Here is a 12,426-nt window from a genome sequence, read left to right as displayed (position 1 = left end):
AACTGAACATGGAACAATGAACTGGTTCCAAATTGGGAAAGGAGTACATCAAAGCTGTATATTGTCACCTGCTTATTTAACTTATATGCGGATAACATTATGCAAAATGCTGGGTTGGATGAGGCTCAAGCTGGAATCAAGATTGCCAGGAAAAATATCAATAACCTCAGATATGCAGATGACACCACCCTAAGGCAGAAAGCAAAGAGGAACTAAGGAGCCTCTCAATGAAAGTGAAAGAGGAGAGTGAAAAAGCTGTCTTAATACTCAAAATTCAAAAAACTAAGATCATGGCATCCAGTCCCATCTCTTCATGACAAAGAAAAGGGGAAACAATGGTAACAGTGAGAGACTTTATTTCCTTGGACTCCAAAATCACTGAAGCGGTGACTGTAGCCATGAAATTAAAAGATGCTTGCTCCTTGGAAGAAAAGCTGTGACAAACCTAGGCAGCATGTTAAAAAGCAGAGACATCACTTTGCCAACAAAGGTCTGTCTAGTCAAAGCTATGGTTTTTCGAGTAGTCATGTGTGGATGTGAGATTTGGACCATAAAGAAGGCTGAACGCTGGAGAACTGATGCTTTTAAACTGTGCTGTTGGAGAAGACTCTTGGGAGTCCCTCAAACAGCCAGGAGATCAAACCAGTCCATCCTAAAGGAAATCAGTGCTGAATATTCATTGGAAGGACTGATGCTGAAGCTGAAACTCCAGTACTTTGGCCACCTGATGCTAAGAGCCAACTCATTGGAAAAGACCCTGATGCTGGGAAAGATTGAGGGTAGGAGGAGAAGCGGGCGACAGAGGATGAGATGGTTAGTGGGCATCATCAACTCAATGGACATGAGTTTGAGCAAGCTCTGGGAGTTGGTGATGGACAGGGAGGCCTGACGTGTTGCAGTCCATGGGGTCACAGAGTCGGACACGACTGAGCGACTGAACAACATTGCGGTCTTGTGAGAGAGGAAGGCATTGTAGAATGTGTAAAGAGTCTAGAATGTAACTTCTCTAAAAGCTTTATAGAAAGCACCTTTACTGTAGTAGGCAATAGTTAAAACCCAGATCCTGAGATCTCCATCAGAATAACACTCAGCCAAAAATAAGAGTGGACTTCTGTCTTTATGAGGAGGGCAGCATGACTTTATACCAGTAAAGTTAGACAGTGACCACTAGTCTAGAGTGAAGGAGGCAGAGAACTCAAGAAAGAAGAAGGTTAGAATCATGTGAATCATCATGGAGCTTATTGTCTGTACTCACAAACTCCCATTTATTCCTCAATAGCAGAGATCGTGGGATGCAGGAGCCTCCAGGAGACATTCTACAAGTGAAGGACCCCAAACCCTGAGGGTAGATAAGGGATTCTGGAAGGAAGCTATCCTCACCCAAGCAGGCCAGGTTCCAGTAGTTCTGTAACATCACATCCCTGGACAATTTCCACTGACCGAGGTCCAGGCATTCCCGCTCCTCTTGAAAGGTTGTTGCTGAACCACAGACGATGCCAGGATTCTTGGCCTCCGAAGAAGAATTCTATCTGGGGCCAGAGATGAGGCTTGATCACTCAGAGCTTTTGTGTAATAGAGTTTTATTAAAGTAAAAAAGAGGTAGAGAAAGCGTCTGAAATAGACATCAGAAGGGGGCAGAAAGAGTGCCCACTCGCTGGTGTTGGCAAGGAAGTTATATACCTTTTAATTAGTCATCACAATGAATCAAAAGAATGTCTGGAGGTTGTAAAGATCTTACTAGACCCACTCCCATAATTTACATTTTAAGATAACAGGATTAGCCAGAAGGTTTTTCAGGAAAGAGAAACTGTCCTCAAGCAGGATACAGTGTTGTTGTATAATCCCTAGTACAGTTTAAACTGAGTTATGTAATTGATGAAGACTAAGGAATGTAGACAAAAAAGTTTGCCCTTTCCTCTTCCTTGAGAATTCCAGACCCCTCTCTCCTTGGGGACCCTCGGACTTCTTATCAACCTGCCTGGGAACTGACTCTCTCTTTTTGTTTTCTTTCTTTTTTTTTTTTTTTTTGGAACTGACTCTCTCACTCTTGAGTGAAGTCTATGGCCAGACCCTGGAATGTCAGCCGTCCCAGAAATACAAAGTACATATGCCATGTGACTGTGGGAAGACTTCCTTCTGTGACCCAAGATGGAAACAGCAAGTTCAGAGAACTAGTTTTTCAATGAGAAGAGTGTCTGATGTTATACAATAATATACTTTTTTATATAGCAATATGCACTACCATATTTCTAACCTGAAGAAAACAGGATGACATATGATCCACAAAGCCACTTTGACTTCCCTACTGGCTCAGACGGTAAAGAATCTGTCCACAATGCGGGTGACCTGGATTCGATCCCTGGGTTGGGAAGATCCCTGGAGAAGGAAATGGCAACCCACTCCAGTATTCTTGCCTGGAGAATCTTATGGAGAGAGGAACCTGGCAGGCTATATAGTCCATGGGGTCACGAAGAGTGGGACATGACTGAGAGACTATGATTCATTCATTCATCTGGGAGAAAAACTATTAAATGTGATCAACAGAGGCATGTTTATTTTTGAGGATTTTCCTTGTGTTCCACAGGATAAATATCAATCAAAGCAGGAATTTTTTTAAAAGCACATTGTGAGTCAAGAATTCTAGGGTGGGGCCACAGTTTTTCATCTTGAACAAGCTTAGTTTTAACTAAATGTCTCGTTGATAAATGGCCGTTGTGAATAGCACGGAGGTCAAAGAGCCATGGCCGATAGCCATGGAATCCAGTCTCATCACTTTATGGCGAATAAATGGGGGAACAATGGAAACAGTGAGAGACTTTATTGTTTTGGGCTCCAAAATCACTGCAAATGGTGACTGCAGCCATGAAATTAAAACGCTTACTCCTTGGAAGAAAAACTATGACCAACTTAGACAGCATATAAAAAAGCAGAGACATTACTTTGTCAGCAGAGGTCTGTATAGTCAAAGCTATGCTTTTTCTAGTAGTCATATATGGATGTGAGAGTTGGACTATAAAGAAAGCTGAGTGCCAAAGAATTGATGCTTTTGAACTGTGGTGTTGGAGAAGACTCTTGGGAGTCCCTTGGACTGCAAGGACATCCAACCAGTCCATCCTAAAGGAGATCAGTCCTGAATATTCATTGGAAGGATTGATGCTGAAGCTGAAACTCCAATACCTTGGCCACCTGATGTGAAGAACTGACTCATTTGAAAAGACCCTGATGCTGGGAAAGGTTGAAGGCGAGAGGAGAAGGGGATGACAGAGGATGAGATGGTTAGATGGCATCACTGACTCAACGGACATATGGTTGAGTAAGCTCCGGGAGTTGGTGATTGTAAGGTGTGCTGCAGTCCATGGGGTTGCAGAGAGTCGGACACAACTGAGCAACTGAACTGAACTGAAAAGAGCCAGGTAAGAATTCATAGTTATTATTGAACTTTATGCGCTTTACAGATTTTACAGGTTTAATAGATTAGTAAGCAGAGAAATCAATCTTTTTGCCTATTTTTGAACTATAGAACTTTCTAACGTTTTTTAATTTTTTTAACCTTGAATGAGCCATATAAATAATTTTATATCAAAAATATTGCTCTTCAAAATCGTTTGGAATATTTGATCAAATATTCAGAAAATGGTAGAGCTTGGGATTTACTTCAATGGATTGGAGCTCAATTTTATGTAAAAAGAATTAAGTCAACACAGAGACCTGACTGAGCGACTGAACTGAACTGAACACAGAGACCACTCTAATGGATGTTTTACCAGTTGAGGTAACTGGCAAAAATATCAAAAACAGAAAAAATGTCATATACTGTTAACATTTTCATGCACACAACCATACACTATTTGGGAGAAAAATTATTCATGTTTATAAAATCAGGAGTAGATTTCTGTGCTTAAATCTTATAATTTATTTGTGGCAATAATCTATATTTTACAAATACATTACAGTGCAAAAACACAATGACATAAAATAAATTAGAGCTCTTGGTTCTGAATCTTTTATTCCTTTGAAAATCTCTATCATTTGTGTTGAATCATATTTTAGATTTAACAGTTAAACATACATAAGTAATAACATTCTTGTAAATATTGTAGAAAACACAAAGATGTGATAAGAATTCTGTCTGGAAAATGAGTGCAGAGTATATTATTAACGGAAATGATCAGACCTGGGCTTGAGTGATGAAAACCTCCATTCCCCAAATGCAAGAACCTTACTAAACACAGGTGAGTGTTCCTTTTCCAAAGGAAACAGAACTAAGAAGGCGTGGTTTGCCACACTAATTTTGTCAGCTTATACACATCCCTCACTAAACCTTTCAAAAATCCTTTTTAGAGACAGAAAGCAGGAACAGCACAGTTGCAAAATCACAGAAGCACCTGAACCAGAAAGCGTGAGGGATGATGGGCTAGATGCTAGCAGTGATCTGAATCCTGAAAAATACCAGTTTTATGCAAAATTCTCTTCTTATCTAACTTCCATGTTCTCTATCCTAAGGCTACACTTAAGAGTGAGTCCTTCCTGCCAACATGGAGAAGGGTCTCTCATACTTTTCTCCTTCTTTTCCCCAAACTTCCTGTGGAACTCTGGACCACTGGGGTAATTCTGTTCATAAAGGACAATTTCTTAATCCTGTTCTAAATGTCTGGAGTTGCGTATACATGTAAATTCATCACTAATTTCCCCTACTTCTCTAAGATCCCAAGACTGAACCACATGCCAATGGGAATCTCAGAACCTATGCCTCCCCATGTTTATTTCTCACAAAGGGAATATTTTCACTAGTTGAAAGTCGCTAATTCAGGTTGAGAATTCATCATGCTCTATAGAAAGCCAGAATTCATGATGCTCCCTACAGACAAGGGAGACAAGGTTCTGGGACACAACGGAGAAGTGGTCTAAAGAGCCGGTCCTCACTATGGTAAGAAAAGGAAAAACTAAGAAGTTGATAACAAATGCCCCAGGCAGAAAAATTAGAAGCCGAGAACTAAAGGTTTGCAGGTTCCCTCAGTCTAGGCATTTCAGCAGGAAAAGCAGACACAGCCCCAGACCCGGGACAGGACATGTACCTGAGAAGCTGCCGTCTCCTCCTCTTCTTCCTCCTGCTCTGCGTCTTCTCTGGGGATGTTATGCAGCGAACGTATCTCTGCATCTTGAGAAAATACCTTCAAAGGCATCCGCACAGCTCTTTAACCTGCAACTACTTCACCACTACAGACAGAAGGACCTTGAAAAGCTAAAAAGACTCACCTCTCCTGTCCTCTGTCTCCGGAGAGATTCAGGAACAATCACTTCCTACCTGGAGACCAGTCTGTGAACTAATTTCTTGATTGTTCTCTCCCCATAGAGAGCTCCTAACCCTCTGCTCACACAGATGATGTGAGTTGACTTCCTGGTCCAAATCCAGCTAGACCAACCCTGCGGCCTCTCCGCGGACTGACGCCGGGCCTCAGGTCTCACAAATGCACCAGGAGCCGCGTCCTTAGCCCGGGCCTCCCCTTAGAATCCCCTGGCGCACTTCCTACACACCACACTGATGCTCCCACAGGACCGAGAGCACTCTGTGGGGAGGGCACCGGGGAGGCTATCCCTTAACACTGGTCATGTGATCTTGATAGCAAACCAGGTTGAAACCACTTAAAGGAATCTTTCTGAACCATTTCAGTGAATATGAACCCCTCAAGGTCAGGTCCCCACCCTAAGAAGTTATGAATCTGCAGGTCTGACGTGGGGCCATGAAATGAGTCTTTAGCAAATTCCGTTTGTTCTGATGCTTCTCCCCCAAGACCCACACTCAGGAGCCCTGAGCTTCAGCCCTCACTCTCAGCACAGCTGAGACCTCTCAGGAGGGGAGGGTTTAGGGTGGGAATTTCTGAGGGAGGTCAGGCTAGAACCAGGCAGAGAAAGCTGCAGTACGTGGGGTTCAGGCCTTTATAAGAGACCCTGGGTGCAGTGCTGTGGGTTCCCCAGGCTGAGTGTGGATGGGTCTATTCAAACCAAGGGGAGCAGGAATCTGGTGAGCACTGTGAGGGTGTCATTGAAGGGGAGAGCCGGTGAAGTAGAACCTGGGGTTCAGCAAGACTGCTGATCACAAGGTGGGTGGTTGTCTAGAGCAGGTGCTCACAGGACTGGCTGGCGTGAGTTCAACGACCTGCAGGCTGCCTGCTCCCCAGACAGACGCTGAGGCAGCAACAGCATGGAGCAGTTCAGGGTAGCTCTCAACAATACTCTGTATGATCCTTATTGGAACCATTACAATGTCCCAGCAGTTACAGAGGGGGGAAAGTACAATGGAGAAATGATGGGAAATATTCAAATATTTGAGGCATAAAGGCAGTAAGGAAACTAATTGTTACAGATATCATCCCTCTGTGCTAACAAAGAGTTTATTGTTAGGTATTCTTCCCTGCGACCTTAAATCAGTAGGTTGACACTTCATTCATTACATACCGGCTTTATCACAAGAAACCATCAGTTTTATTAACATGTACTATCACACATAGAAAGAATAAAACCTTTTCCAATCCACTGTGTAACTGATTAAATACAGATTACAAGCATAAACAACGATATTCACTCCTCTGATACAATGATCTCAGAACTGTGATTTCTACAGTTACAAAATGGAGGCTAATCATTTACGAATGAAACAAGATGTACACTAATTACATGACTTTTCTGAGAAGGGTTTCCATACATTTCTAGGGTATCAGAGGTATCTTTATTTGAAACATGTCAACTAATATTCATGACATCTGTTGATATTATAAAGATACATCAAGAGTTCAGTGAACTGTCATTGTATTTTCCTTAAAATGCAAGTGACATAACTATTGAAAATGTGCATCTTACTTTAATATGTGAAATTACTCCCTGAACACTTACTTCATGGTGATCTATAGCGATGTTTGACAAGAATGATTAACACCTCCATTTAAATGTTCAGTGTACATGCTACATCACTGTGTCCTTAATCCCCTAATGGAGAATAAATATAAATGATTTCTCTCTAGAAGGCCTTGTCTCATCTTTGAGTAGCAATCATCAAAAACATAACTTTGCATACACACTAAAAAGGAAGCATAGCAGCATGGAGTCACTTGAGAGTTCAATAACATATCTTGGTTTTCAAATAATCACAAATCGTGTGAATATAAACAAAGATATATTGCTAATAATTGTACATTTCTAAATACCAACCCGTCATCTTGTGATCCATACTAACATATCAATTTTCTATGCTTTAACTATGGATTACTGTCTACAATACTTCTCCGGAAGAGAACTTCAAAAAAAAGGATTGATGAAATGCTTTCTAGTGTGCAGGCTTCCCTGAAAGCTCAGTTGGTAAAGAATCCACCTCCCACCCCAGTATTCTGGCCTGGAGAATTCCATGGACACAGTCCCTGGGGTTGCAGAGTTGGACACAACTGAGCAAATTTCACTTTTTCTAGTGTGCAATATCTGGTATTTATTTAGATTTAACTTTCATTAAATACTTTCCTACATTGTTTTATGTCATTTCTTATCTTTCTTAAATAAACGGTCCTGTATTTTCTGAAGTGTATGTTTAGGACAAACCTCTTCCATCACTTATTTTATTACTAGAGTTTCTCTCCAGTACGTGTTTTCTGATGTTTGGTAAGGTGAGAGCTCTGATTAAAGCCTTTGCCACTTTCCTTACAGTTATAAGGTTTCTCTTTCAGTATGAATTCTCTGATGTCGAGTAAGATGTGAGTTCTTGATAAAGGCTTTTCCACATTCTTTACATTTGTAAGGTTTCTTTCCAGTATGAATTCGCTGGTGTTGAAAAAGACTTGAGTAGTGACCGAAGGCTTTTCCGCATTCTTTACATTTATAAGGTTTCTCTCCAGTGTGAATTATCTGGTGGCAAGTAAGACCTGAGTGCTTCCTAAAGTCTTTGCCACAATCCTTACATTTATAAGGCCTCTCCCCAGTATGAATTCGCTGGTGTTCAGTAAGAGTTGAGTAGTGACTGAAGGCTTTTCCGCATTCTTTACATTTATAAGATTTCTCTCCAGTATGGATTACTTGGTGTTTAGTAAGACATGACTGCTGTCTAAATGCTTTGCCACAATCCTTACATTTATAAGGCTTCTCTCCAGTATGAATTCTCTGATGGTAAGTGAGACCTGAGCACTGGTTAAATTCTTTGCCACAATCCTTACATTTATAAGGCTTCTCTCCAGTATGAATTCGCTGGTGTTTAGTAAGAGTTGAGTAGTAACTGAAGGCTTTTCCGCATTCTTTACATTTATAAGATTTCTCTCCAGTATGGATTACTTGATGTTTATTAAGACATGAGTGCTGTCTAAATGCTTTGCCACAATCCTTACATTTATAAGGCTTCTCTCCAGTATGAATTCTCTGATGGTAAGTGAGACCTGAGCACTGCTTAAATTCTTTGCCGCAATCTTTACATTTATAAGGCTTCTCTCCAGTATGAATTCTATGGTGTTGAGTAAGGTTTGACTTCTTATTAAAGGCTTTGCCACACTTCATACATTTGTGTGATTTCTGCTGCATATGAATTACCTGATATTGAGTAGGACATGAGCTACAAGGAAACACTTTGCCACATTCTTTACATTTGCTTGGTTTCTCCCTGGCATGAACTTGCTGATGCAGACTGAAATGTGAACACCTAAAAATGGCTTTGCCACTTTCCTTAGCCTTGTAAGGTTTCTGCTCTGTATGGATTCGCTGATGATGAGTAAGCTTTGAGTTCTGATTAAAGGCTTTGCCACACTTTGTACATTTATAATGCTTCTCCCCAGTATGAATTCGCTGATGTTGACTAAGATTTGAGCAAGACATAAAGGCTTTTCCACATTCCTTACATTCATAAAGTTTCTTGCCAGTGTGGATTTGCCAATCTTGACTAAGCTTTGAATTCTGATTAGAAGCATTGCCACACTCTGTACCTTTGAAAGGTTTCCATCCTGAATGAATTTTCCTGTGTCTACTTAGACTGGCTGAGTTAGTAAAGGCTTTCTCACATTTCTTACACTTGTAACTTTTCTGCGGATCCTGAATATTCTGCTGTTGAGTAAGATTTGAAGACTGATTAGAAATATCACTATATTCACAATTATAAGTCTTCTCTCCTGTATGTGTACTTTTCTGTAGTGCAAGACCTGATGTTTGATAAAAGATATTACTACATGTACAATTTTTAGAATCCTTGTCTGAAGATTGAGGTCCCCGATGTTTCATAGGGTTAGAGTCTTGTTCAGTTTTAGACCCAGTTTCATTGCATGAATAGATTCTCAATCCATCGTAAATATTCTTGTAATTATTGGGGGTAGAGCTCTTGCTTAAGGCCTGATTCGTGTTATTACATGTGAGAAGTTGTTCCATATTAACCATATCATGATGCGTATTGAACAATGATGGTGGGATTAACTCTTTTCCATTATTATCAACATTACACATTTTGGAACAGAGAGAAACTGTCTGTTGGTGGAAGAATAATGACCCCTTGCTCACAGATCCCTCAAGTTGATTATATTGTGAGTTTTCCCCATCATTTTTAAATTTCTGGTTTTCAGACGTGCTTGAATGTGTGTGTAATTGAAGCCTGTGTTCAGAGTGGTTTGAATGAGTATTTGCAGTAGAGACTGGATGGCTTTCCAGATTTTCCACATTTCCCTTCAGAGAACGTGTATGTTTCAAAAAATGATTTAAGCCTTTGCTTGAAAAGATACACATCTCTGCAGATGTTGTTAACTGAAATGGGTGTTTTCCCCAATTTGACTCACATTGCTCATTTCTTTTGGCAGTAATGTCTGCATTATGTGAAACTGTCTCAGTTCCTTTATGTCCGTATACACATCTTCTAGGCCTTTTACAAAGCCCTGTATAATCCTGGTCTTTCATTAAATGTTCATTTCCAAGATGAGCTCTTTCATGTGTTTCTAGGTTTGCCTTTTGGATTAAATTTTCTAACCTTGGATTCTTTGACATCAAAGCACGGGTGTTGTGAGAAGACACAGCTGAAAGATACCAAATAAAAGTTTATCAAAGTGAAAGATATCAAATCTACTATTCTCAGTGAATATCCTTAAAGATGTAGAGAAAATAGAGACACAAGAATCAAGATGCAAGAGGATTAGGCAGACTTGGAGTTCATCTCTCTCCACAAATGCATCAAGCATACATCAGAAATGGAACAACTCTCACAGAGGCCCCTCTGAACACTAGCAGAGGACCTACAACACCTAAAACGACAAGAAAGATTCCCACTTAGCTAGTTAGGACCAAAGAAAGAAGGAAGAGGAGAGGAAGCGGGATGGGACCTGCAACCCTCGGGGGGATCGGAAGAGAGGAGGTCTCCATGTCTGGAGAAGCCTCTCACTGGGGGAGCTCAGTTGGGACAGAAGGGGAGCCTCATTCTCTGTGGGAAGAGAACATGGCAACGGTCTGTGGCAGCAGGACAGAGTGAGACCTACACACGGGGTACTGACCCCTGCCCTGTCCACCCAGCCTGAGGGTGTCCACTGCTGCAGACAAGGGCTGGGTGCTGGAACGTGGGGTGTGGAGAGCAGACCCAGGCAGAAGACTGCTGTTGGCTGTGAGGAGATATCCTGACGGGACGGGAGGGAGGGAGGAGCTCTGCAAATGGGATGCTTGTGGAGGAAGCCTGCACCACCATAGAGCAGAGCAGCGTTGTTGAGTGATGTCCGAAGGGAAGAACCCCACTGCAGCCTCTCTCCCCATGTGCTGGCCCCTTGTCCCTGGCAGTAGGAAGGGCTGCCACCCGGGTGGGTTCTATTGAGGCCCAGCCATGGCCTCCCCCATGCCCCTCCTCTACAATCAGCAGACTCCTATGCTCTGGGGCAGCCTCTGGAGCAGACACCTGTGGGTGGGCCACATGCTCAGATGGAGCTGAAAGCACAGCTGAGCCCCAGGGTTAAGAATGAAAAGCTGAAGTGTCTCCTTGCAGCTGCACTAACCATGCTTTTACACAGGCAACTGGCTGTGTCAACTCAGTCCCTATAGAGCATCTGAAGGACAACCAGGGATCCCCCAGTCATGGAGGTGTAGCTTTAGCAGCTGTAGACTTTGTGGGGATGTACGTGGGGAGGTGGGGCCAGGCCACAGTCTGAGCTGCCCCATAGCACCACAGTGGATCCAGCTCCATGAAAGCAATTCTGGGCCCTGATTTCACTGGATCTATGCTGGTGACTTGGTGAAAACAACATCTGAGAGACACCAGGGCCGTGTGCCGAGATACCCACCGTTGAGGTGGGGCCAAGTGCAGTGCCGACCAGGGTCACTTGAGACTCACACAACGTGTGAGCACAACCCGAGGGGAACATCCCCAGAGCAGCAATCCTCAGGGGCTTCTCTCCCAGACGGTGTGCTCCAATCCCACCTGCCTCCACCACAGATCAGAATCACAGTGAAGAAACAGATCTGGGGGCTCTGTTCCACCAACCAGGAAGCAGACCCACCACAGACAGGACGGTGACAGCCACAGATCCACGGGGAAGCCCCCCTCAATATCCAGGGCAGGCTCGGGTCACAGTAACAGCAATCAAAGCCCAGATCAAGGGGAGAAGGGCACAAGCCTGTGGACCAACCTCACCCCACAGGGGGAAGACAACAGAGCAAGAGGAGCTAGGATCCTGCAGCCTGCAGAACAGACCACAAACCCAGAAAATGTGACAAAATGAGAGGACAGAGAAGTATGGTGTAGAGGAAGGAACAAGACAAAAAGCTACAAGAACCACTAAATGAAGAGGAGACAGCAGTCTAATGATTACTTTCTGACTTAAGTCATCTTAAATGGAGATGCCACTAGGTGCCTTCTAACTCTTTAACCCACTTCTTATTTTAGCGTGTCCTATTAGATGTCTCGGAGAAGGCAATGGCGCCCCACTCCAGTACTCTTGCCTGGAAAATCCCATGGACGGAGGAGCCTAGTAGGCTGCAGTCCATGGGGTCGCTAAGGGTTGGACGCGACTGAGCAACCTCACTTTCACTTTTCACTTTCATGCATTGGAGAAGGAAATGGCAACCCACTCCACTGTTCTTGCCTGGAGAATCCCAGGGACGGGGGAGCCTGGTGGGCTTCTGTCTATGGGGTCGCACAGAGTCAGACACGACTGAAGCGACTTAGCAGCAGCAGCAGCAGTAGCATTAGATGTTTCAACCTAAACATCATAAATGATACTGACGTAGGTCTAATCAGAAAGTGAGGACACATAGGACAAAGTCTGGGGAAGCTGATAACAAGATTATTTAATAAAGAAGTAGTTCTTGAGAAATTAAATAAGAAATGAGACTTTTACAATATGGTGGGAACACAGGGGAAACTATCAATGCTCTGTGGAGATCTAGCTGGGAAGGAAATCTAAAAGAGTAGGTATATACTAAAACCGATTCTCTTTGCTG

The 12,426-nt window shown here is 42.8% G+C and overlaps 1 protein-coding gene and 1 pseudogene across 1 annotated transcript in view; both read right to left on the bottom strand.

Moving 5' to 3' along the window:
- Positions 1-12,426, bottom strand: part of LOC122691420 (putative protein ZNF720) — a 344,658-nt gene that overhangs the window by 163,045 nt on the left and 169,187 nt on the right. The window lies entirely within an intron of this gene.
- LOC122692807 lies at positions 7,611-9,243 on the bottom strand (annotated as a pseudogene).

Source organism: Cervus elaphus, chromosome 4 (assembly GCF_910594005.1).
Source record: "Cervus elaphus chromosome 4, mCerEla1.1, whole genome shotgun sequence".
Lineage (NCBI taxonomy): Eukaryota > Metazoa > Chordata > Mammalia > Artiodactyla > Cervidae > Cervus > Cervus elaphus.
The sequence above is the reverse complement of the archived record's forward strand: the minus strand, read 5'-3'. Positions and strand labels throughout refer to the sequence as shown.